At 33.7% G+C, this 25,311-nt stretch overlaps 1 protein-coding gene across 2 annotated transcripts in view; it reads left to right on the top strand.

Moving 5' to 3' along the window:
- The window catches only part of EXOC6 (exocyst complex component 6), a 170,036-nt gene that overhangs the window by 924 nt on the left and 143,801 nt on the right, over window positions 1-25,311 (top strand). The gene's annotated exons all lie outside the window — the stretch shown is intronic.

Raw genomic sequence — 25,311 nt, 5'->3', positions numbered from 1 at the left:
CAGGAGTAAGTGCCTTATAAATATTAGGCTTCATCTTTCGCAGTGATGATAATGAAATGATTCCCTTAGGGAACTTAGGACTGATTGTGCTTTGTCATTATTATTTTCTTCAGGAGCCACTTTCTAGAAATAGAGCGCTCTTATGTTTTGTGGACCTGTGGATGAAATATAAAGTGAAACCAGTTCAAGTTATTATGTAAAGCCACCTGCCTTGAGAGTCCAGAGGCCTTGGTTTTGCCCTAGTCCTACCACTGATGAAGTGTGCATTTATGGGCAAAAATCATTTAATCTTTCTGGACCTTGATTTCCTTATTTGTACACTGGTTAGGAATGGATGTTTAGACGCTCAAGAATCCCAGGACATTAGGGACCTCCCCTATTTGTTCAGCGTTGTATCCCTAATACCAAGCAATGGTACGCACCTGATAAACTTGGTTACATGATGTTCTTGCTCTGTTATGATAAGCATGATTAGTGCATTTTCTTAATTTTCCATCATAATTATTTCTTTTCATAAAATTGTACAATTGGTAATAAAAGTGGAAATCATAGATTAAAAGGAAGCTTTATTTTCTTGATTGCACGGTGAAACTGAAAAAATACGGTATATATAGTATTGATTATGAAGGAGACACTTCATCTTGGGAAAATATGCTAGCAGTATCCTTGAAAAAAGATGAAATTAACTTAGAAGAAAAATTTGAAATATATTGAGAGACTTTTGTGACATTCACAAATAGAATATATATATGTTTATGCTGTTATCCTTCTGTTTTGCTGGGCAATTGTGTCACCTGCTTACTTTGTGGAAACCCACACTCTTTGGCTAACTCCAGTGATTCATATTCTATATATACACTTGTCACTTCTCATTTACCAGCAGATTTCTACCAAATACAGCACTGCTAGCAGTTCTTTCTCTTGAACAGTGTTTAAGCCACTACTATTTTTTCCCTTAGGTTACACTGTAAGAAGTGCTAATATTAAAATCTAACAAACCCTTCGTTATGGTAAAATTTAAATGTTTTAAAAAGTAAAATAGTGTAATGAAGTACTAAGAACACATCTAGCTTCAGTGCATCCCCTGGCCAGTCTCATTTGATATTTTCCCCTATCCATTCTCTCTCACCCTGGATTATTTTGAAGCAAATCCCAGACATCAACTCATCCTTAAATATTTCAGTATTAAGATTAATTTTTGTTATTTCCCAGTTACCTTTTAGCTGGCCTGTAGGCTTATGTTGTTATTGCTATTATTTTTCTGTGGCAGACTTTTTTAGCCTGACCTTTTCCTAATTCACTTATCAGATCTGACTTCCTGGGGGAAGTCAAAGTATTAAATGAGAAGCATGTAAACACTCTTCACAGTGCCTGGCATACAGTATGGTTCTTTGACCACAATGGAATTACATTAGAAATTACTAATTTAAAAAAATATGGACAATTCCTAAATATTGGGAAACTGAATAACATATATTTAAATAACCCATGGGTGAAAGAAGAAATTAGAAGAGAAATTGGAAAGTATTTTGAACTGAATAAAATGAAAACAACATATCAGAATTTGTGGGATACAGCTAAAGAATACTTAGAAATTTATAGTGCTGAACACCTCTACTGGAAATGAATAGTTTCAAGTCAATGGCCTCACCTTCTAACTTAAACTAGAAAGTGAAGAGCAAATGATATTCAGAAAAGCCAAAGCAAGGAGATAATAAACATCAGAGTGGAAACTAATAGAAAACAGAAAAACTATTGAGAAAATAATTGAAACCAAAACCTGGATCTTTTAGACCACTAAAATTGATAAGCCTCTAGGGGAAAAAAGGGAAGAGATGCCAATTATCAGGAATTACCAATTCCCAGTATCAGGAACGAGAGGTCACATCACTACAAATTCTACAAATATTTAAAAAGATAATAAAGGAATATTATGAACAACTTCATTCCAGTATATACGGCAAGTTAGAAGAAATGGACAAATTCCTCGAAAGATGTAAAATATCAAAATTTATTTAAGAAGAAATAGATAACTGAATAGACCTATATCAATTAAAGAAGTTGAGTTTGCTATATAAAACCTTCCCCAAAAGGAAACTGTGGGCCCAGGTGGCAGTACTAGTGAATTTTACAGCATTTAAGGAAAATTTGATACCAATTCTATAAAAATTCTTCCAGAAAATTGAAGAGAAGGGGATTATTTTGAGGTCAACATTAACCTGATACTAAACAAAGACATTTCTGGAAAAGGAAACTATAGACCAATATTACTTGTAAACACAGATAAAAATACTTTAAACAAAATTTTAGCAAATTAAATCCAACAGTATATAAAAAGAATAATGTGTTATGATCAAATGAGACTGATTTCAAGAAAGCATGTTGGCTTAACATTTGAAAAATGAATCAGTGTGATTCATATTAAACTATGGAAAGTTGTATATCATCTTAATAGCTGCAGAGAAAGCATCCACAAATCTAACATTTCTGATACAAACCCTCAGAAACTAGGAATGGAACAGAGTTAGCCCGAAATAAGGCATCTATGAAAAACCTATAGCTAACATTGTACTTAATGGTGAAGGACTGAATGCTTTCCTCCTAAAATCAGGATTAAATCAAGGATGTTGATTTGCACCATTTCTATTCAGCAGTGTACCTGGAGGTCCTTGCCAGTATAATAAGACAAGAAAAAAAGTGGATTAGACAACTGTCTTTGCAGACAATGTGGTAATTTATAGAGAAAATCATATGCAATCTATGGAAAAGTTACTAGAACTGATAAGTGAGTTTAGCAGGGATGTGGGATACCGTATCAGTGTTCAAAAACCCATGTGTTTTTATGATAGCAAGGAACAGTCAAGTAATTAAAAATTGATATAATAAAAATATGAAATAAATCTGACAAAAGATGTGAAAGACTTGTATGTGAAAATGACAAACACTGTTGATAAAATTAAAGAGGACCTAAATAAATTCATACATATGATGTACTCATGGATAAAAAGACTTGATATTGTTAAGATGTCTGTTTCCCTCAAATTGGTCTTTAGATTCAAGGCAATCCCAGTAAAAATCTCAGAATTTTTTTTTTGTGTGTGCGTGTATAGAAATCGAAAAGGTGATTCTAAAATGCATAAGGAAATGCGAAGGACCTAGAATAGCCAAAATAATGGGAAAAAATGAACAGAGTTGGAAGACTTATACTACTTGGTTTAAAGATTTATTATAAAAGCTACAATAATCAAGACAGTGTGATAACTAACATCAAGATAGACAAATATCTGCAAGCAATGCCTCTGTTAAGGGCCTAATATCCAAAATATACAAAGAACTCATACAACTCAATAACAACAACAAAAAATAAACAAGTCCCATTAAAAAATGGGCAGAGGACCTCCCAAGAAGACATATAGATGGCCAACAAACATGAAAGTGTGCTCAACATCACTAGCTATTAGGAAAATGCAAATCAAAACCACAATGAGATACCACCTCACACCTGTTAGAATAGCTACTCTCAACAGGACAAGTAATAACGTGTTGGAGAGAATGTGGAGAAAGAGGAACCCTCATACATTGCTGGCGGAACTGTAAATTGGTACAGCCACTATGGAAAACAGTATGGAGGTTCCTCAAAAAACTAAGAATTTATCTACCATATGACCCAGCAATCCCACTACTGGATATTTACCCCAGAGACTTGAAAACCCACATCCCAAAAGATATTTGCACACTGATGTTCATAGCAGCATTATTCACAGTGGCCAGGACATGGAAGCAACCAAAGTGTCTTATGATAAATGACTGGCTAAAGAAGCTGTGGTAAATATATACAATGGAACATGACTCAGCCATAAGAAGAGATGTGACAACATGGATGGACCTCGAGATAATCATGCTAAAAATCACATGATATGACTTATATGTAGGATATAAACCTAAAAGCAACAAACAAACAGGGCAAACACTCTTGGACATGGACAAAGGACTAGTGGTTATAGAAGGTGAGGGGTAGGGGGAGGTAGATTGGGTAAAAGGGGTCAAGTATGTGGTGAAAGAAAAATCTAACTATGGGTGATGAACACAATACTATATATATATATATATATATATATATATATATATATATATATATATATATATATATATGCCTTACTGTTGAATTGTACACCTGAAACTTACTGGATTTTGTTAACCAATGTCACTATAATAAAAAATAAATTAAAAAATAAAAAAAATAAAGTATAAACTAAGGTTAAAAAAAAGGTAGATAAATAGATCAGTGAAACTGAATAGAGACTCCGTAAATAGTTTCCCACATATGCTCAATTCATTTTTGACAAAGATGCAAAGGCAATTCATTAGAAAAAGTCTTTTAAAATAATGGTGGAACAATTGGATATCCATATACAAAATGATGAACTTTGCATCATATTTAAAAATTAACTCAAAGTGCATTTCAAATATAAAGTGCAAAACTATGAAACTTAGCAATTATAGGAGAATATCTACATGACTTTAGGTTAGGCAAAGATTTCTTAGATACTATTCCAAAACATAATACATAAAAGAAAAAAATTAAATTGGATTTCATCAAATTTGAGAACATCTGGTCTTCAGACTATTAGGGAATGAAAAAAGTCATAAATGGGGAGAAAATATTTGCAAATCACATGTCTGATAAAAATTGCATCTAGAATGTATAAAAGAAGTCTTTAAAACTGAATGATAAGAAAGCAAACAACCCAATTAAAAATAGGTACTTCACAAAAGAAGATATGCAGAGGGCAAATAAGCATATGAAAAAAAAATGCTTAATATCAGTAGTTAGAAAAGTGCATATTTAAAGATATTTGCACACCAATGTTCATAGCATTATTCACAGTGCCCAGGACATGGAAGCAACCAAAGTGTCCTATGATAGATGATTGGATAAAGAAGCTGTGGTGCATATATACAATGGAGTATTACTCCCCCATAAGAAGAGATGAAATACTGCTATTTGCAACAACATGGATAGACTTTGAAATAATCATACGAAGCGAAATAAGCCAGACAGAAAAAGTTGAAAATCACATGATATCACTTATATGTGGGATATAAACCTAAAAGCAACAAATGAACAGGACAAACAGAGACTCAGGGACATGGACAATGGACTAGTGGTTACCAGAAGGAAGGGAGGAAGGAGGAGGTAGACGGGGGAAAAATTTTTAAATCATTTCAATAAAAAAAGAGAAGTACAAATTTAAATCACATCATTAAACTACCACAATATTAGAATGCTAAAATTATAAAAGGATGACCGTGCCATGTGTTGGTGAGGTTGTGGAACAGTTGGTACTCTCATACACTGCTATGGGAATTTATCAGGTTGAGGAAGTTCTCTTCTCTTCCTAATTTGAATGTTTTCATTATGAAGGAGTGTTGAGTTTTCTCAGATCCTTTTACTGCAGCTTTTGAAATAATCGTGGTTTTTTTCTTCATTATATTGATATGGTGTATTACATTAATTTTCAGATGTAAACCCAACTTTGCATTTGTGAGATAAATCCCACTTGGTCATAAGATATAATCCTTATATAAACAGAATACTAGGATTCTGTTTCCTAGTATTTTATTTAGGATTTTTGCATGTGTATTCATTAGAGGGATTCTGTTATTTTCTGGTGATGTCTTTGTCTGGTTTTGGTATGAGAATACCTCATAAAATGAGTTGGTTAGTTTTCTTTGACTTGAGATGATCGTGTGTCCCCCCCTTTGTTCTATTCATATGGTATATTACACTGATTTTTTTTTTTATGTTGAATTACTCTTATATTCCTGAGATAAATCTCATTTGGTCGTGGTCTATAACCTTGTTACTGTATTAGATTAAATTTGCTAGTATTTTGTTGAGTATTTTTACATCTTTATTCATAAGGGATATTGGTTTGTCTGTAGTTTTCTTTTTGTGATGTCTGGCCTTAGTATCAGAATAATGCTGGTCTCATAGAATGGATGAGTTAGTGTGTGTCCCTCCTTTTCCACTTTTTGGAAGAGTTTGTGAAGATTAATTTTAATTCTTCTTTAAATATTTGGTAGAATTCTTCGGTGAAGCCATCTAGCTTTTCTTAGTTGGGATATTTTTGATTTCCGATTTAATCTCTACTTGTTACAGTAAGTCTTCTTGAGTCAGTTTCAATTGTGTCTTTATAGAATTTGTCTATTTTTTCTAGGTTATCTAAGTTGTTGGCATATAGTTGTTCATAGCATTCCCGTATAATCTTTTTTATCTCTGAAGTCAGTTATAGTGACCACTCTTTCATTCTTGCTTTTAGTAAGAATGATCACTCTAGTTAAAGGTTTGCCAATTTTGTTGATTTTTTTTTTTAAACAGTTCTTGGTTGTATTGATTTTTCTCTGTTTTCCTATTATCTATTTCATTGTATTTAAACTATTATTTCCTTTCTTATGCTTATTTTGGATTAGTTTTCTTTCCTTTTTATTAGTGTTTTATGATGGAAGTTTAGGCTGTTGATTTGAGATCTTTTTATCTTAAATATAGGCTTTTGCAGCTGTAAATTTCCCTGTAGGTACTATTTTAGTTTCATCCCATAGGTTTTGGTACTATGTGTTTTCATTTTCATTCATCTCAAAATAATTTTAAAATTTCCTTTGTGATTTCTTCTTTGGTTCGGTGGTTAATTAAAAATGTGTGATTTAATTACCACATATTTGAATTTTTCAAATGTCTTTCCGTTATTAATTTCTAATTTTATTGCTTTGTGGTCAGAGATCATACTTTGTATGGTTTCAGTCTTTTTTACTGCGGCTTGTTTTAAAGCTTTACATATTGTCTATCCTGGAACATGTTTCATCTGCACTTGAGAACAATGTATATATTGTTGTTGGGTGAAATATTATTTAGATGTCTTTTAGGTCTCAGCTTATAGTTGTTTAGGTCTTCTGTTTTCTTTTTGATCTTCTGCTTAGTGGTTCTATTTTTGGTTGATGGGTAGTTTTTGCTTTACATATTTTTGGGCTCTGTTGTTAGTATGCTCTATATACATATACTCGTTATATATTCCCAACTGACTGACTCTTTTACCATCATAAAATATCCCTCTTTGTCTCTAGACTTATTTAAAAGTCTGTTTTGTCTCATTTTAATATAGCCACGATAGCTTTCTTATGGTTGCTCTTTGCATGATGTCTTTTTCTATCCTTTTACTTTCAAACTGTTTTTATCTTTAAATCGAGTATCTCCTATAGATAGCACATTGTTGGATCTTGTTTCTTGACAGTCCCAGACTTTTGATTGAATTGTTTATTCCATTCATATTTGATGTTATTTATATAGTTGGATTTATGTCTGTCATTTTATTTTTTTATATGACTCATTTCTTCTTTGCTCCTCTGTTCCTTTTTTACTAGTTTTCATTAAATGAATATTTTCTGGTATAATATTTTAATTTAATTATTTTTCAGTATTTTTTAAAAAGTTGTTTCTTAACGGTTGAGCTCAGATTAAACTTAAGATTTATTCTAACTTAATTACAGTAAAATGTAGAAATGTTAGTCTCATCTAGCTCTATTCCCTGTTTCCCCTTTTTGAACTATTATTGTTATACATCTTATATCTGTATATATTATGAACCCAACAATTCATTGTTATAACTGTTACATTATATAACTTTTTGACTTTGAAGGAAGCTGAGAGAAGAAAGGAGAGCAAGTACATATTTATAGAGGTTGTCGTATTAACTTAATTACCATTTCTGATTCTCTTTATTTGTTGCTGAGTTTTTAGTTGTCATCTTTTGTCATTTTCTTATTCCAGTACAGCTTTGCTGTCACTCTCCTTAATACTGTTATTGTCAAATATATTTCTGTATGTTTTGCCCAGCAATAGCATTATGTACATGTTTTATGCAGTTGCTTTTTGAATCAGTTAAGAGAAGAAATGCATCTATATTGTGTTTTATAATTACGTAGTTACATTTACTGGTACTCTTCTGTGTGTGGTGTGTGTGTGTGTATGTTCATATATTATATTGCCATTTGGGCTTACATTTTTGATCCTGAAGAACTTCCATTAGTATTTTTTAGTAACTAGCTGGTGTGCTAGTAAGTAATTCAGTTTGTTTATATGGGAATGTCTTTACTTCACTTTCATTTTTTGAAAGATAGTTTTGATGGTTATAATACTCGGTTGACTTTGAGTATGCCATCCCACTGCCTTTTGGCCTCCACTGTTTATAATGAGAAGTTAGCTGTTAATCGTATTGGTATTCTCTTGTATGTGTTAAGTGGTTTTTATTTTGCTGCTTTCAAGATTTTCCTTTTGTCTTTCATTATTTTTACTATGATGTGCCTGGATATAGATCACTTTGCATTTATCCTTCTTAGAATTAGTCGATCATTTTAGGTATTTAGATTAATGTTTTTCAGGAAATTTTAGTCATTACTTTTTCAGATATTCTTTCTGCTCCTTCCTCTTCTTGGTAGTTCCGTCATGTCTATGTTGGTGTGCTTAATGGTGTCCCCATTTCTTTGAGGCTTTATTCACTTTTTTCTTTCTTTTTTCTCTCTGTTCTTTGGATCACATAATCTCTATTAGTCTATCTTCAAGTAGTCTGTCTGCTCACAATTCACATCTACTCTTAGATTGTCTAATGACTTTTTTATTTCTATTATTGACTTTCCAACTCCAGAATTTACCTTTGGTTGTTTTTCTAATTACTATTTCTTTACCAATATTTTATTGTCTATTTAATTAGACATTGCCATTATACCTTCCTTTTCTTTAAGCTTGGTTCTTTTTGGTATTATGAACATAGTACTTTGAAATCTTTGTAAGAAGATTCTGGGAAAACATGGTGGCGCGAGAGACATCCTCAGATCTCTCCCCTTGAAACACAATAAGCTGAACATCTAAAAGTGAACAAAAAACACCCAAACTGCACACCAGCACGTCTAAGCATGGGATCTGCGCAAAAGAGCTACCACAGGTCAGCACCCTGGGTGTCCGGTGGTAGACTGGGACAAATAAAGAAGCTGCCTCCCGCAGCTGCTGGAGCTCCTTGCAGGAGGAGGGGGAGGGGTGAAGGTGCTGCGACTTCCTTGATCACCCCTGCCTGGAAGTACCAGGACTTTTCTACGCAGCTGGCAGCAGGGCTCAGTCATCAGGCAGAAGCAGAGAAGTGAGATGGGACTGCAGAGAAACAACAGTTGATTTCTACTGGCCCTGGTTGCAAAACTGAGCCTTAGCCACAGCCCTCAACCTCCAACCCAGAGGGCCCCTCCTCCCATGCCCTCCAAGACTGATCACAGTGGAGCCCCAGGGGAATCTGAGCAAACGCTATCAAAACTTTTGCTAACACTGACAAGGACTGAAACTGAGAGTATCAAGTATGATTAAAATCTACAAGAACATAAAAGACATTAGGCTTTATATAAAGCAGGGATCCAAGAGGCTTAGATGCCACCTACTTGAAACCAAAAGAAAAGCGCCTTCTTTGCAGCAGGCTAAAGAGAGACCTTTGTATAATAAATCTTCTTTCTGGAAAAACAACAGAATACACTTCCATTAATGCCCAGGTGGAGAAATAGTCCATTAAACACCATGAACAACCAAGGTGGCAAGGCATCTCAGAAAGAAAGAGAAAAATTTCCAGAAAATAAGCTTACAGACATAGAAATATGCAACGTAAGTGACAGAGAATTCAGGATGGTACTTCTGAAAAAACTCAGTGAGTTCTGAAACGAGTCATATCAACAGTTTCAGGAATTGAAAAAAAAACTAGATCAGCAGAGCAAGGAGATTGAAACCCTCAAAAAGAACTAAATAGAACTTCTAGAGATAAAAAAAAACACACTGCAAGAGTTGAAAAAATGAAATAGCAAGCTTGGGAAATAGAGTTGACCAAATGGAGGAAAGGACCAGTAATATCGAAGACAGAAGTCTAGAAATGAACCAGAAGGAAGAAGAGAGAAACCAAAGAATGAAAAATAATGAAAGAGAAATACAAGAACTAGCTGATACCATCAGGAGAGGAAAGATAAGAATAATGGGCATTACTGAAGGCGAGGAAAGGGAACAAGGACTAGAAAGCATTTTCAGTCAAATAGTGGACGAGAACTTCCCAAATCTAAGGGATGAGCTGGATCTTGGAATTCAAGAAGTCGACAGAACACCCAATTATCTCAACCCAAAAAGGCCTTCACCAAGACACTTTGTATTAAAGTTATCAAAAACCAATGACAAAGACAATTCTCAGTGCAGCTAGGCAGAAGAAAACGGTACTATATAAAGGAAATCCCATTAGATTATCATCGGAATTCTCAGCGCAGACCTTACAAGCCAGAAAGGAATGGAATCAGATATTTAAGCTATTAAGTGAAAGGAACTACCAGCCTAGAATAATGTATCCAGCTAAGCTCTCCTTTAGATATGAAAGATAAATTAAGACCTTTTCGGACATAACAAAAATTGAGGGAATTCTCCATTATGAGGCTCGCACTACAGGAAATTCTGAGCGGGGTCAGCTCACCTAAAACAAAATAACAGCAATAAAGAATACATGATTAGGAGTAAAGTGACTGTCAGGCAAATAGAAGCAGAGAAGTGCAACCCTTACTAAGAGCAAGGCATTGTAAGCTTAAATAATAAGAAGAGAATTGCTTTAGCAAGATAGTAATGAACATTCAACATACATAGAAACAAATTGAGATAACAATGACTGAAAAGGGGAGGATTCAAAGATCCAAATTCACAAAGGGGAAAGGAGATAAGGTACACATAGAAGAAAATAGACGACTGTATATTTATCTTTTTCATATTTGTAATGGTAACTACACACCATAGAGTCAGAACTGAAGTACATAATGTAAAACAAGAAGAACCGGAGGCAAAACCCACAAAAACCAACCAAAATAAAGAAAACAAACACAAGGACAAGGAAGCAATAGAAAAACCGAGCTACCGAAAGCAAAAGATAAATGGCTTTAAGAAGACCTTATATTTCAATAATCACCCTAAATGTAAATTGACTGAATTCAGCAATAAAAAGGCACAGAGTTGCAGAATGGCTCAAAAAACAAAACCCCATCATATGCTGCCTCCAAGAGACACATCTCAGCTCCAAAGACAAATATAGACACAAAGTAAAAGGGTTGAAAATGATATTTCAATCAAATGGCATTCAGAGAAAAGCGGGAGTAGCGGTACAAATGTTGGATGAAGTAAATGCCAAAAAAAAAAAAAGGTAAAGACACTGAGGGATACTTCATAATGATAAAAGGAATCATGCACTAAGGAGACATAACACTTATTAATATCTTTGCTCCCAATCAGGGAGCCCCAAAATATGTAAAGCAATTGCTAACAGAACTAAAGGAAGAAACAGACCAAAACACTATCATAGTAGGGGACATAAATACCCCACTGTTGGATATGGACAGATCATCCAAACAGAAAATCAGTAAGGAAAAAACATCCTTAAATGACACATTAGACCAACTGGACATAATTGACATATACAGAGCCTTCCATCCCAAAACAGCTGCTTATACATTCTTCTCTAGTGCACATGGAATATTCTCAAGAATTGACCACAGACTGGGACACAGAGATAGCCTCAACAAATATAAGAGGGTTGAAATCATATCAACCATATTCTCTGATCATAATGCTTTGAAACTAGAGCTCAACTGCAAAAAGAAATCAGGAAGAACCACAAATACATGGAGATTAAACAACATGCAACTGAAGAATAACTGGGTCAGAGAAGAAATAAAAAGAGAGATCAAGAGATACATAGAAACGAATGATAATGATAATACAATATATCAAAACTTTTGAGACACAGCAAAAACAGTCAAAAGAGGAAAGTTCATATCATTACAGGCCTATCTCCAAAAACAAGAATGAGCCCAAATAAACAACTTAATGCTTCATCTTAAAAAACTAGAAAAGGAAGGCCTAAAGTCAGCAGAAGGAAAAAAATAATCAAAATTAGAGCAGAAATAAATGAAATTGAAAACCAAAAAACAATTGAATAAATAAATACAGCAAAGAGTCGGTTCTTTGAGAAGGTTAATGAAATTGACAAACCCCCTGGCTAGACTCACTAACGAAAAAAGAGAAAGGACACAAATGAAATCAGGGATGAAAGAGGGGAAATTATGACTGACATCGCAGAAATACAAAGGATCATACAAGAATACCATGAAAAGATGTATGACACCAAATCTAATAATCTAGAAGAAATGGACCAGTACTTAGAAAAATACAATCTTCCTAGACTGAATCAAGAAGATCTGGAAAATCTAAATAGACCAATCAGCAGTATGGAAATTGAAACAATCATCAAAAACGTGCCAAAAAGTAAAAGTCCAGGACCAGATGGCTTCACCAGTGAATTCTACCAAACATTCAAAGAAGATTTAATACCTGTTCTCCTCAGACTCTTTCAAAAAATCGAAGAGGAGGCAGTACTTCCCAACTCATTTTATGAGGCCAGTATTGCTCTGATACCAAAACCTGTTAAAGATAACACAAAAAAAGGAAACTACAGACCAATATCTCTCACAAACACAAATGCAAAAATCCTAAATAAGATACTAGCGAACCGAATACAGCAACATATTAAAAAGATTATACACCACGATTAAGTTCATCCCAGGGGCACAGAGATGGTTCAACATACGCAAATCGATTAATGTGATACACTACTTAAACAGATTAAAAAATAAGAATCATAGATCATATCAATAGATGCAGAAAAAGCCTTCGACAAGATGCAGCATCCATTTATGATCAAAACATTTAACAAAATTGGTATGGAAGGAAAGTACCTTAACATAATAAAGGCCATATTCGACAAACTCTCAGCCAACATTATACTTAATGGTGAGAAACTAAAAACCTTCCCTCTAAGATCAGGAACAAGGCAAGGCTGTCCACTATTGCCACTGTTATTCAATATAACATTGGAGGTCCTAGCCAATGCAGTTTTGGCAAGAGAAAGATATAAAAGGCATCCAAATAGGAAACGAAGAAGTCAAACTGTCACTATTTGCAGATGACATGATTCTCTATATAGAAAACCCTAAAGACTCCACAAGAACACTACTAGAAACAATAAGCAAATACAGTAAAGTCTCTGGATACAAAATCAATGTTCAAAAATCTATAGCATTCCTATATTCTAATAATGAAGTGTCAGAAAAAGAAGTGGAAAAAATTTCTTTTGCAGTTGCAACAAAATGAATAAAATAGGAATAAATTTAACGAAACATGTGAAGGACCTATATGATGAAAACTACAAGACCCTATTATATTAAAAGAAATCGAGGAAGATACAAAGAAATGGAAAGATATTCTGTGTTCTTGGATTGGAATAATCAACATAGTTACAATGACGATATTCCCAAAGCATTATACAGATTTAATGCAATCCCCTCAAAATCTCATCAGCATTTTTTAAAGAAATAGAACAAAAATCATCACATTTGTATGCAAGCACAAAAGACCACGAATTGCCAAAGCCATCCTGAGGAAAAAAGAATGAGGCTGGAGGCATCACTCTGCCTGACTTCAAATTATACTACAAAGCGACAGTAATCAAAACGACATGGTATTGTCAGCAAAACAGATACACTGATCAGTGGAACAGAATCGAGAGTCCAGAAGTAAACCCATATTTATAAGGGCAAATAATTTTTGACAAAAAAGCCAAAAACATACAGTGGAAGGCCACCTGTCTATCACCACACACAAAAGTTAACTCAAAATGGATTAAGGACTTGAGTGTAAGACCTGAAACAATAAAATGCATAGAAGAAAACATAGGAACGAAACTCAAGGACGTTGGACTTAAAGAGGATTTTGTGAATTTGACCTCAAAGGCAAGGGAAGTAAAAGCAAAAATAAATGAATGGGACTACATCAAACTAAAAAGCTTCTGCTCAGCAAAAGAAACCGTCAACAAAGTAAAGAGACAACCATCTCAGTGGGAAAATATGTTTGCAAGCAACGCCTCTGATAAAGGCCTAATATCCAAAATATACAAAGAACTCATGACTCAATAACAAAAAAACGATCCAATCAAAAAAAGGCAGAGGACCTGAACAGACACTTCTCCCTAGAGGACATACAAATGGCCTACAAACATAAGAAAAGATGCTCAACATTGCTACCTATTAGGAAAATGCAAATCAAAACCACAATGAGATACCACCTCACACCTGTTAGAATAGCTATAATCAACAGGACAAGTAATAACAAAGTTGGAGAGGATGCAGAGAAAAAGGAACCCTCATACACTTCTGGTGGGACTGTAAATTGGCACAGCCACTATGGAAAACAGTATGGTGGTTCCTCAAAAAACTAAGAATTGATCTACCATATTATCCAGCAGTCCCACTACTGGATAATTACCCCAGAGACTTGAAAACCCATATCCAAAAAGATATTTGCATACTGTTGTTCATAGCAGCATTGCTCATGATGGCCAGGACATGGAAGCAACCAAAGTGTTTTATGATAAATGATTGGCTAAAGAAGCTGTGGTATATATATACAATGGAACATGACTCAGCCATAAGAAGAGATGAAATACTGCCATTTGTGACAACATGGATGGACCTCGAGATAATCATGCTAAGTGAAATAAGCCAGACTGAAAAAGTAGAAATCACATGATATCACTTATATGTGGGATATAAACCTAAAAGCAACAAATGTGCAGGACAAACAGAGACTCAGGGACATGGACAATGGACTAGTGGTTACCAGAGGGTAGGGCTTGGGGGAGGAGGGGAGAGGTAGACAGGAGAAAGGGGGTCAAATATAGGGAGATAGGGGGAGGGCGAAGTGGGTAAAGGGATTCAAATATTTAGTAGCTGAAGGAAACTGGACTTTGGGTGGTAATTACACAATAGAATATATAGATGCACCTGAAAATTATGTAATTGTAATATTAACCAATGTTACCCCAATAAACTTAATTAAAAAATTAAAATAAAAATTTAAATTAAAAAAATAAGAAAGAAATCTTTGCAAGATCCAGCATCTGGGCCCTCTCACAGGGCCTGTTTTTTTTCCCCCCGTAGCGTACAAGTCACAATCTCGTTTCTCTTCTTACGATTTGTTGTTGTTGTCATTGTTGAAAATTACAAATTTTAGATAATCTATTGTAGCAACTCTTGGTACTGATTGCCACTACCCCACCACCTTCCAGGGCTGCTTGTTGTTTGTGTTTGTTTAGTGGCTTGGCTGGACTATATTAGTCAAGTGTATTTCCCTCACAGTGTGAAGCCTTTGCTGTTGCTCATCAGAGGATGCAATCATGGCATGTAGAGAGTCACTCTGGAAGGATAATAGTCTTAGTAGAATTCTCTTTGCCTCTTTCTTTGATGTCTCTGTTAAGCCGTCTGCCTCTGTTGGTATCATACTCAGCTGTTAGACTCCAGTAATTGCCAGCTGGTTGCTTTGCTGTTTTCAACAATATATCCTGGGGTGTAAATTGTTTCATAATCTGATCCAGTTAAACTTGGTCCTCTTTGCAGTGCTAGGTGTTTTTTCTCTTTTCATGCAAGTAATTTGTTGAGGGGATACTTTAGATGAAACCTGTATGTGTGAGGGTAACAGGATAGGGAAGAGGAGTTCAACAAAACTGTGGGTTCAGTTAAAATCTAGCCTTAGCCAGATCACAGAGGGAGCTCTGGAGCTCAAATGACATTACAGAGTTGTAGTTGTTCCACCTTGAAGCAAAGGGGTCTGCCCTTTCATCCTTGCCTCCAACAGTCTGACATTGGCTGTGGGCTGCCCCCAGAGTGTGTACGTGTTGAGGGGCATAACATCCTAGGCATTAATGGGTGGAGTGTGCCCTGCTTGTGGGTCTCCGGAGAAGGGTACAGCATAGAGTCCTTTGCACCTGGGAGGTGACTGTATCACCAGATAACAGTGATATACACAACCCAGGAGTAGAAGACATCCAACCAGATTGCACTCGATTTTTGTTGAAGGAATAAATATGTAACTTTTTCATTTATCTATTTCACATTTATTTCCGGCAATGATTTTTCTAGTGGATTAAATCCAATTTCCTAATCTTCTTAATCTTGATTTTTTAAAATTGTGGTAAAATATACATAGCATAAAATTTACCATTTTAACAAGTTTTAAGTGTATAGTTCTGTCATTAAATATACTCACATTATTCCGCAACCAGAACTCTTTTATCTTCCCAAACTGAAACTGTATTCATTAAATATGAACTCCCCATTCCCTTTTCCCACCAGCCCCTGGCAACTTCCATTCTACTTTCTGTCTCTGTGAATTTGACTACTTTAGATACCTCATATAAGTGGAATAGTATAATATTTAACCTTTTCTGACTGGCTTATTTCACTTAGTATGACGTTTGTCTCAAGGTTCATCTCGTTGTGAATAATGCTGCTGTGAACACAGTGTACAAATATGGTTTGAGTGTAGTGGTAGTTTTTCAGGCTAATTTCTAAGGTTTGTTTTGACTGCCAGAGGGCTCTTCACCTTTTCTTTCTTTCCCTGGTTCTCTTTAGTAAACTAAAACTAGCTGACCTGTGATTTAGCTTGTTGTTCTCATAAAGCTACCAGCCTCCTCTCAATTGCTTACTACCAAAATCTCCATTGTTTTCGAGAGCATTCTGGCTGTTGGATTTGTGGTAGAGCCTCTGTCCTATGACACCCTTCATGGGGCTGAGTTGAGGAAGGCTGAGAGTCCCCAGCCTCTCAGGCCACACTCACCTGGATTTTAGATTTTGCAGCACAGGCCAGGGGACAGGAGGATGAGACATGCTGGATGTCTGCCCTTTCTTTGACCTTGGCTGAAGCCTGGGAGGAGAGGAAGCCCTGCCCTTCACAGCCACACCCACCGAGGATGGAGCTTCTGTCATGCTGAGTTGGAAGTTAAGGAGGAAGGATATGGGTCTGGGTTCAAGAGATACAAACTCTTTCTGTTCTTACCAAGTATTGAGTAGATTTTTTTGAATAAATGTGTCTTCATTTGTTGTGTGCTCTTAGGACAATTTCTAGGGACTTCAAGTGGTGGGTTTTTTTTTTTTGTTTTAAATAATTTTCACTATGGTTGTTTCACTAGGAAGCAGGTTCGTGAGTTCTGGAAGCTTCTTCTTTTTAAAAGAGGTAAAATTTACAAAATGAAACAAGCCATTTTAAAGATACAATTCAGTGACATTTAGTACATTCACAATGTTGTACCAACCACCACCTAACATTTTAATCATTGGAAAAGGATAGCCTATACTCATTAAGCAGTTATTTTCCATTCTCCCTCTTCTAGCCCCTGGCAAGCACTAATTTGCTCTTTGTCTCTATAGATTTACCTAGTCTGAATATTTCATTTAAATACCTTACAATATCTGAGCTTTTGTGTCTTCCTTTTAGTTTAGCATAATGTTTTTGGGTTTCATCTGTGTCGTAGCATGTGTCAGTACTTCTTTTCATGTCTGAATAACATTCCCTAGTATGGAGATTCCACATATTATTTATTCATCAGTTTATGAACATTTGGTTTGTTTCTACTTTTTGGCTGTTGTGACTATGATGCTGTGAACATGTATGTGCACGTTTTTGTTTGAATATGTGCACGTTTTTGTTTTCAGTTTTGTTTTTTTTTTTGGTATATATCTAAGAGTGGAATTGCTAGATTATATAGTTATTGTGTTTAACTTTAAAGTCTATTTTGTGAAGTGTCAGTAGTTTGAAGTTCCATGAGGCTCTGAACAATGGTTCCTCATTGATGAAGATACAAACTCTGACTTACAGCTTTTAGCAGAGCTTTCAGGTAAGCATCAGAATGAAATAAAAACTATGTGTTGATAGAGACTTAATGACTATTTTTAATTATTGTAACTAATAATATCAGAATGGAGGAGAGTAAAATTTTCTATCAGGTGTAGTACATTACCACTTAAAAGTTGCGACTAAAACAATTATAGCTAATAAGAGACTTCCTATAAATTAACAAAACTTCAGGGACTTTGCTAAAAAGTACAATTTCAGAAATGTTTGTATTATAACATTTTTTACCTATACAAATTTAACATAGGAAGGCGGAGTGCCTCTTCTAATTTGACAACTCTTCCCATGCAAATTTTACTGTAGTAACATATCAGACAAACCTAATTATTTCTAGCATTTCTCTCTTTGTAAGCTGAGCTGTGCTCTTTTAGGGTTCCTCTGAGAAATCTCAAAGACAGTTTCAGATGTAAAAGATACCTTGAAAGTTTTATTTTATTCTTCCTATATTTAGGATCCTAATTTCAGAAGGCAAAATCAAAACAGGTGTCAGAGACTGCCTGAATAGCAGTGTTTGGTTACCTATTTAATCAAAGTGAAAATGAAGCATTTAAAAAATACATAGATAGCTTGATTGTAAAGAACCTTAATTCTTTCATAACTGAGAGGAAACCCTTTTTTGTTGGTTTATAAAATAATCAATAATATAATTAAGTTCATATGAAGCACAGAAAATTATTCTGGCAAAACAGACTCACTGTTACCTAGGCAGAGTACACAGAAGGTAAAGAATAATCTTTTATGTTATAGGCAAGTCATTAACCAGTAAACCAAGGAAGCAAAAGCAAGTCTAACAAAATTAAGCAAATGTTGCTAAATTTTTAACATATTTCATGGCTTATTTTCAGACTCAGGTATTGTAAACCAAGACAGATGCAGTTTATTTTTCATGTTTTGTCCTTCATTGTACTCTTTCATGTTCTGAAGTAAACATTACTTTAGATCACTGGTTTTTTTTGGAGCGGATCTGTGAGATCAGAATTATTTTCAAATAATATTGCTGTTTTCAAATGAATCAATCAACAAATATATTTTTAATTCTCAGTTTTAATTTTTAATGTAAATATTGGTAGTTACAATTCACATGAACAACAGCTTTTTGGAGTTTTCAATAAGTTTTGAGAGTGTAAAAGAGACCAAAAAAATAAGAATTTTGTCTTTAGGACAAAACTACTCTTTTTCATTTAAAAAGCACACACACAGTTTTATTTCTTTATCACTATTTTTCCCAGTATAATTATAACCACTGGTAATGATTTAAACTTTAACCAAGGTAACTAATTTATATTTCACATTGAAATACTGAGGTGGAACTGTCCTTTGTACATAAACATTTTATCAGCCTGGCAAAGCTCATGAGCACACATACTACAACTTTCTATGGACATAAACATCTTTTTTACACCTTCTTAAAGTGGCAAAAATGAACATTCATTTGCATGTTCCAAAATTGTAGCTTCCCTGTAGCATGTGAAAATAAAAAGTATGTTAAAAGTATATAAACTTTCTTGTACTTAAAAATTAACTGAGTGTCCGATGATTATCTCTTAGTTAATTTTAATATTAAGATTATAAGTTACCTAGAGATCTTGGAAATTATCTTCATTACATTTGAAATAAAATTTGATTACATTTTTAATCCTCTTAAATATTTATGTAGGATAATGTTTACGTATTTGAGCAGTGAACTTATGTGTGTTTAGGGAAAACAAAGCCAGGACAATAACTTTTTTTAAAGTCGCATATTTAAAGTATTAGAAGTTCAATTTTCTTGTTTTCTGGGAATTTTACAAATATTCTATAAGTCCTTTTTTTTTAAACCAATAACCAATCAGAACACAGTTCTTTAAACTTAAGAGACTTTAAAATCTAAATTATTAATACCATCTGGAGATAAATTGTTTGATTTATCACACACAATGAGAATAAAAGCCTTTCTGAATTACAGATACAGAGCTTTATAGCTTCGTTTCTGTAATTTCACTCACAGGGCAAGAGGCATGAGTTGCAGAGATTAAAAGCAACAACAAGGACAACAACAAATAAACAAAAAACCAAAATTACCCATTGGTCCAAACACCAAAGGCCTGTTCTTGGTAGCTATGAAATTTTAACCAACTTGAGCTCATAATAGACAACTAGACAAATAGACAACTAGAAAGATTAGCAAATCGGAGTGTCTTTTATCTTTTACCCAAGAGATCTCTGTCATCCATGCAGAGGGATCACCAAACTAAACGTCAAGCCATAAAACCAAATTCTCAGTCATTGCTGCTACTTGGGGGTAGTAACTTGTTGGCAATACAGTAGTTAGAAACCAAACAAAAATATACAAAATATATACAGAGAAACAGAGAGTCAATAGAGTTAATATTGCCATTTGGGTTTTCTGGGAGCCAAGAAGAGATGGGAGCCAGTTTCCTGGCTTTGTCTGGTGAATGAATCTTGATGAAATGTCCAAAATTATTAAAAGATAATTTTTTAAAAATATAAAATCAAGACCCTCATACAAATATAAAATTAATGCATGTCAAAGATTTTATTTAACTTATTAATTAATTAGGTAACCAGTAAGATGTTAAAACTGTTTCAAAGGCAATAGCAAAAAACAGTGTAGGCATTTGAGAATGCTGAAATAGATTTGTAAATACGCACAAAACTGGTCAGTATCTCTAGGGCAATAATCAGTTACATTCCACAAACCAAAATGTTTTGCATTTCTATGGACAAGAACAACTTGCATCACTTTTCTACAATTTAGAGTTGTAAAATAGAAGACAGCGAAAGGCACAGATAATCTAGAAAGATGTGCTAGACTGGACATTCAGTAATCATTTGGTCCATTTAAAAATCGATCACAATTTTTCTTGGCATTGGTTGGAAACTTTTTTTTTTTTTTTTTACTTTATCTTTTGTGATGCTTACTCCCATTTTTTCCCCCTGGCCATGCAGAGGTTTTCTTTTTATGAAAATAAAATTCATCAATCTATTCCCTTTTTGCTTCTGCATTTTGAGTCACAGGAAAGTTTTCTATTATAGGTTACAGGGGGATCCACCCATGTTTTCTTTTGGTACTTAGGTTATTATGTTTTACATTTGTTTCTTTTTTTAATTTTCCTGGGGTATGGTATGATGCCTGGCTGCAATTTTACCTTTTTTTAAATTTTATTTTAATATGGTAATACAGCTATCCTAACACTTACTAAAAAGTAGATCTTTTTCACATTGATTTGAGATGCTGTCATTGTCATTTACTGAATTTTCATATGTGGTGGTTCTATCTCTTTTTTATTCTGTTCATTATCTATATATCTTTTTATGGGCTATATTGTGCTTTTAATTATAGAGGCTTTATTGTTACAATATCTGGTAAGGTTACCCTCACCTCATTGCTCATCTTTTTCAGAGATTTCCTGGTGACTCTTCCTTATTTATTCTCCAAAATGAACTTAATAAACTTGTCTTGATCTAGAAAGTTTCTCAAAATATTTCATTGAGTTAAATGTATAAATTAATTAGGCGGAGCAGACACCTTGATGATGATGAGTCTTCATATCCAAGAGCATGTTATGTCTTTTAGGAGAGTTAAAGTTTCCCACAAATAGATTTTAGAATTCCTTAAGATTTTGTGTATTTTTTGTTGTTATTTTAATTGGATCTTTTCTTACGTTATGTCTTCTAACTGAATTTTGCTTAAATATATGAATGTTGATAATCTTTGTTAATTTTTAATCTTTTATTTTATTAAATTTTATTATTATTTGTAGTAATTTTCCCCCATTGATTCCTATGGGTTTTCCAGTAGTATAATTATATAATCTGTATTTAGAAATAATTTTACTTCTTCCTTTTCACTTCTTAAACCTTAGATTGCTTAGTCTAGTCTAACTTCATAGCCTAACTGTATGCAACACAATAGTTGAAACAGTGGACATCTCTTTATCTTTTTCCTTACTTTAGCAAGAAAGCCTTTAGGGTTTCCTCAGTAAGGAGAACTCTGGCTTTTGGGCTGAGTTATTTATATTTTATTATGCTGAGGAAATATCCATCAGTATTTGTTTTATTTAGTGTTCTTAACATGAAAGACTACTGAATTTTGTTAGATGTCTTTTCTGCATCTATAGAGATGGTCATGATTTTTTTTCTTTGCCTTCTAGAATTGAATTTAATGCATTTTTTATTACTGAAATATTTTTGTGTTTATACAATAAATCTCACTTGGTCATGATGGATTGCTCTTTTAGTGTGCCATTGGATTCCGTTTGCTAGTATGCTTTTAAAGATTTTTTTGCATCTATATTCATAAATGAGATTGATCTGTAGATTTCTTTTTTGGTGCATTCTTTTTCAGCTTTTCAAATAAATGTAATGCTTGTTTCATTAAATAAAATTAGAAGTTTTCTTTCTATGCTTGGAATACTGTAATTAGCATTGATATTGTCAGATACTTAAAAGTTTGTTAGAATTCCCTTGTGAAATCAGCTGGGCCTTTGCTTTTATTTAGAGGTCCTTTCTCTATTTCTTCTGTGGTAATTGGTCTGTTTTAGACTTACTGTCTCTAGAGGGTTAATAACTTTTATTCTTTTGAAAAATTATCAATTTCTTCAAATTTGAGTACAGTTGTACAAATGTAATCTTATGTTCTAATTTTTTTGTTTTGACGGTTATTCCCCTTGGTTCTAATTTTGGATATTTTTGATTTCATTCATTGCCCCCTAGATTAGATTAGCTTATGGTTTGTCTGTTTTTTGACATTTTTTTAAAAATCTGGTTTTGATTTATTCATTTCACTAATTTTCTGTTTTCTAAGACATTCCTTTTTGCATTATCTTTAATGACTTATTTCTTCTGATTTTATCTTTTATAGCTCTTTATATTTTGTACTTGATTCATTTATTTTATTGATGTCATTTTTTAACGCTATGTTTTTCTTTGATCATTGCTCTATCTCACGTATCCTGATGTTTTCCTTATTTGTATTTTAAAGATATCAGCTATTTAATTTTTGTATTTTCCCTTTGATCTGACAGTTTTTAATACGTTTTAAAAATTTCCAGATGTGAAGGGTTATTTTTAAAATTTTGCTAATAATCTTAGTTTCATTACATTATAGGTACATAAATCTGTTTGTGTTATTTACGTTTTTTGGAATTTCACATTGAGGTTTCATTTGTAGCTTAATATATGTTAAGCTGTCATGAGTGTTTCATGAACTCTTGGAAAAACTGTATTCTTTTTTATTAGGACTCACAGATTTATTAATATTCTTTCCTTATTAAGTTGGTTATATCTTCTAAGGCCTCCTGTTTTTCACCGGTTGTTTCTTGAATTGAGAGAAGTGTGTTAAAGCCCCTTTTTATTAATTTGTTTGTCTCTTTACATCTTTTGTAGTTGCTATTTTTGAAAGTATGTTGTTAAAGTTATAGGTATATAAATTAATTTTTTGTTTTATCTTCCATGATGAATAGTGTTTTTTTGTTGTTATTGTTTTTGCTGTTTTGCTGAGAAGTCAGTTCTTAAGCGAATTTACCTTAATTGTAGATTAATACTCCTGTAAAGTACTTTGGTGGGTTATATAGATTATCGCTTAAGCTATTAGGCAAACTGCACATTATATTTGCTTCAGTTTAATATTTTTGTTTAATTTTATAAAATTGTCCAGGGAACCAGTCTACATCTGCATTTATTAATCTGCTTAATTGTTTAAGCTCTTTGAATTAAATTTTATTTAGGAATTCAATTTGTTATTCTAGAGGACAAATAAAATTTTTATGTATTAGGTGTTTTCATTTCTCATCTTTTACATTTTAACAAGTAGCACAAAGTCAACAGGAAGAGACATCTCTTTGGTTAGGAGTGTAAAAACAGGAAGGAGGAAGTCTGTTGCAAATCTGTGTTAGCTGATTATCAATTCAGTTTTCATCATAGAGGATATCCATTAACGATCATCATTGTACTATGTTTTTATTTGTACTTGATTCATTTTGCAGTGAGTGTAAATGTCAGTACTACAGAATATCAACCCTAGTTATAGGAAGTAATGTTAACTAACAAACTGCACTAGGCTCTTTCCTATGCATGGAAACAGGATACTATTAGTGAGAACAAGTCACAGAAATTGCAGAGAGAAGAAAATAAGGCAAGTAAAATTCAGCATCAGAAATAAAGGGAAAATCATCCTTTATTTTTGGCTTTGCTTAATCTTTATGCTTTAACAGATTGTATGATCCTTTAAGATATGGTTGTACCCTTTTTAAAAATTAGGATATGTCAACTCTATTATTTAAAAGATTGTTTGGCAGAATGTCTTCAATTGAATTAGAGGAAGCACCTGGGCATTATTTTATAAAGCATTTTAAGAGTGCATGTGGCAAACTAGAAGAAATATTTCATGGGAAAATACACAGAAGTTGAATATTTTATAAACAAGAAATTTTTTCTGTATTCTCTGATGAAAGAAATTGGATTCTCTGTTTATACTTTTTTTGTCCTGGGTTTGCTAGAATCTCTCAGTTGCTTTGCAGCTACCAGATACCTACTTGGTTTAGATACCCGCCAGTGGTAATTTAGGATATTTACCTTATTCTGAATTTTTTACTTAGCTGTACAATACTGTGGAAATTTTAGAAAAGTTAAAATTGTTGTGTAAAAGCTAGATGGCACTATATTAATTTTTTTCTAGAGGCCTGTTTGACATAATCTTTTCCTCAGGAATCTGTTCACTTAAACTATGCCTTTATATCCTTATTTCTGGATTTCTGGATTATTTTGTGGTAGTGCTTCCCTGCATTTTTTTGTCAAGGCACAAACAAAGTTTGATTGAAGGCTAAGATGATCATTATTGTTGTATACCTAAAACCTGTTCAGTTGAGAAGATGTGCTATAATCTATTAGTATTAGTAATCTGTTTGTATGTACATGTGTATCTTAGTTAAGGATTTTGTTTGTTTGTTTCAGTTGTAAGTATCATTCCAACCTGAGTTAGCTTAAGGAAAAATGAAAAAAAAAAGAGTGGAAGGTTACTGGGGTATCTCACAAAATTCTTACAGCAGTTCTCAAAAGACTGGAACAAAGAAAAGACCATGTTTCTTTCTGTTTCTCTTCATGTTTTCCTCTCTTCATTCTTCTCTGATGTCTGGCTTTCTCTGCTTCTCTCTGCACTTGGTGGAAGATGGTCACCTACAGTTTCCATATATCAGTCAGGCACATACAGCTGGATATCTCTGAATTCCAATTCAAAATGCTTGAGTGTATCTGATTGAACCAGTTTGGATCATTTGTACACCTGTGGTGCAATGTACTATGATTGGAAAAGGCTGTACTGCTTGTCCAATCTTGTGAATCGGCAGCAGTTCTCAGAGTATCTACTATAGTTGTGTTTGTGCACTTTTCTGGGGAGAAGTTCTGTAGCTTTTATCAAAAATCACAAGGGAGGGTATTGCCACTTGCCAGGCTACTATTCA

Source organism: Pteropus medius, unplaced genomic scaffold (genome assembly GCF_902729225.1).
Source record: "Pteropus medius unplaced genomic scaffold, Ma_sr-lr_union100, whole genome shotgun sequence".
Taxonomy (NCBI): Eukaryota; Metazoa; Chordata; class Mammalia; order Chiroptera; family Pteropodidae; genus Pteropus; species Pteropus medius.
The sequence above is the reverse complement of the archived record's forward strand: the minus strand, read 5'-3'. Positions and strand labels throughout refer to the sequence as shown.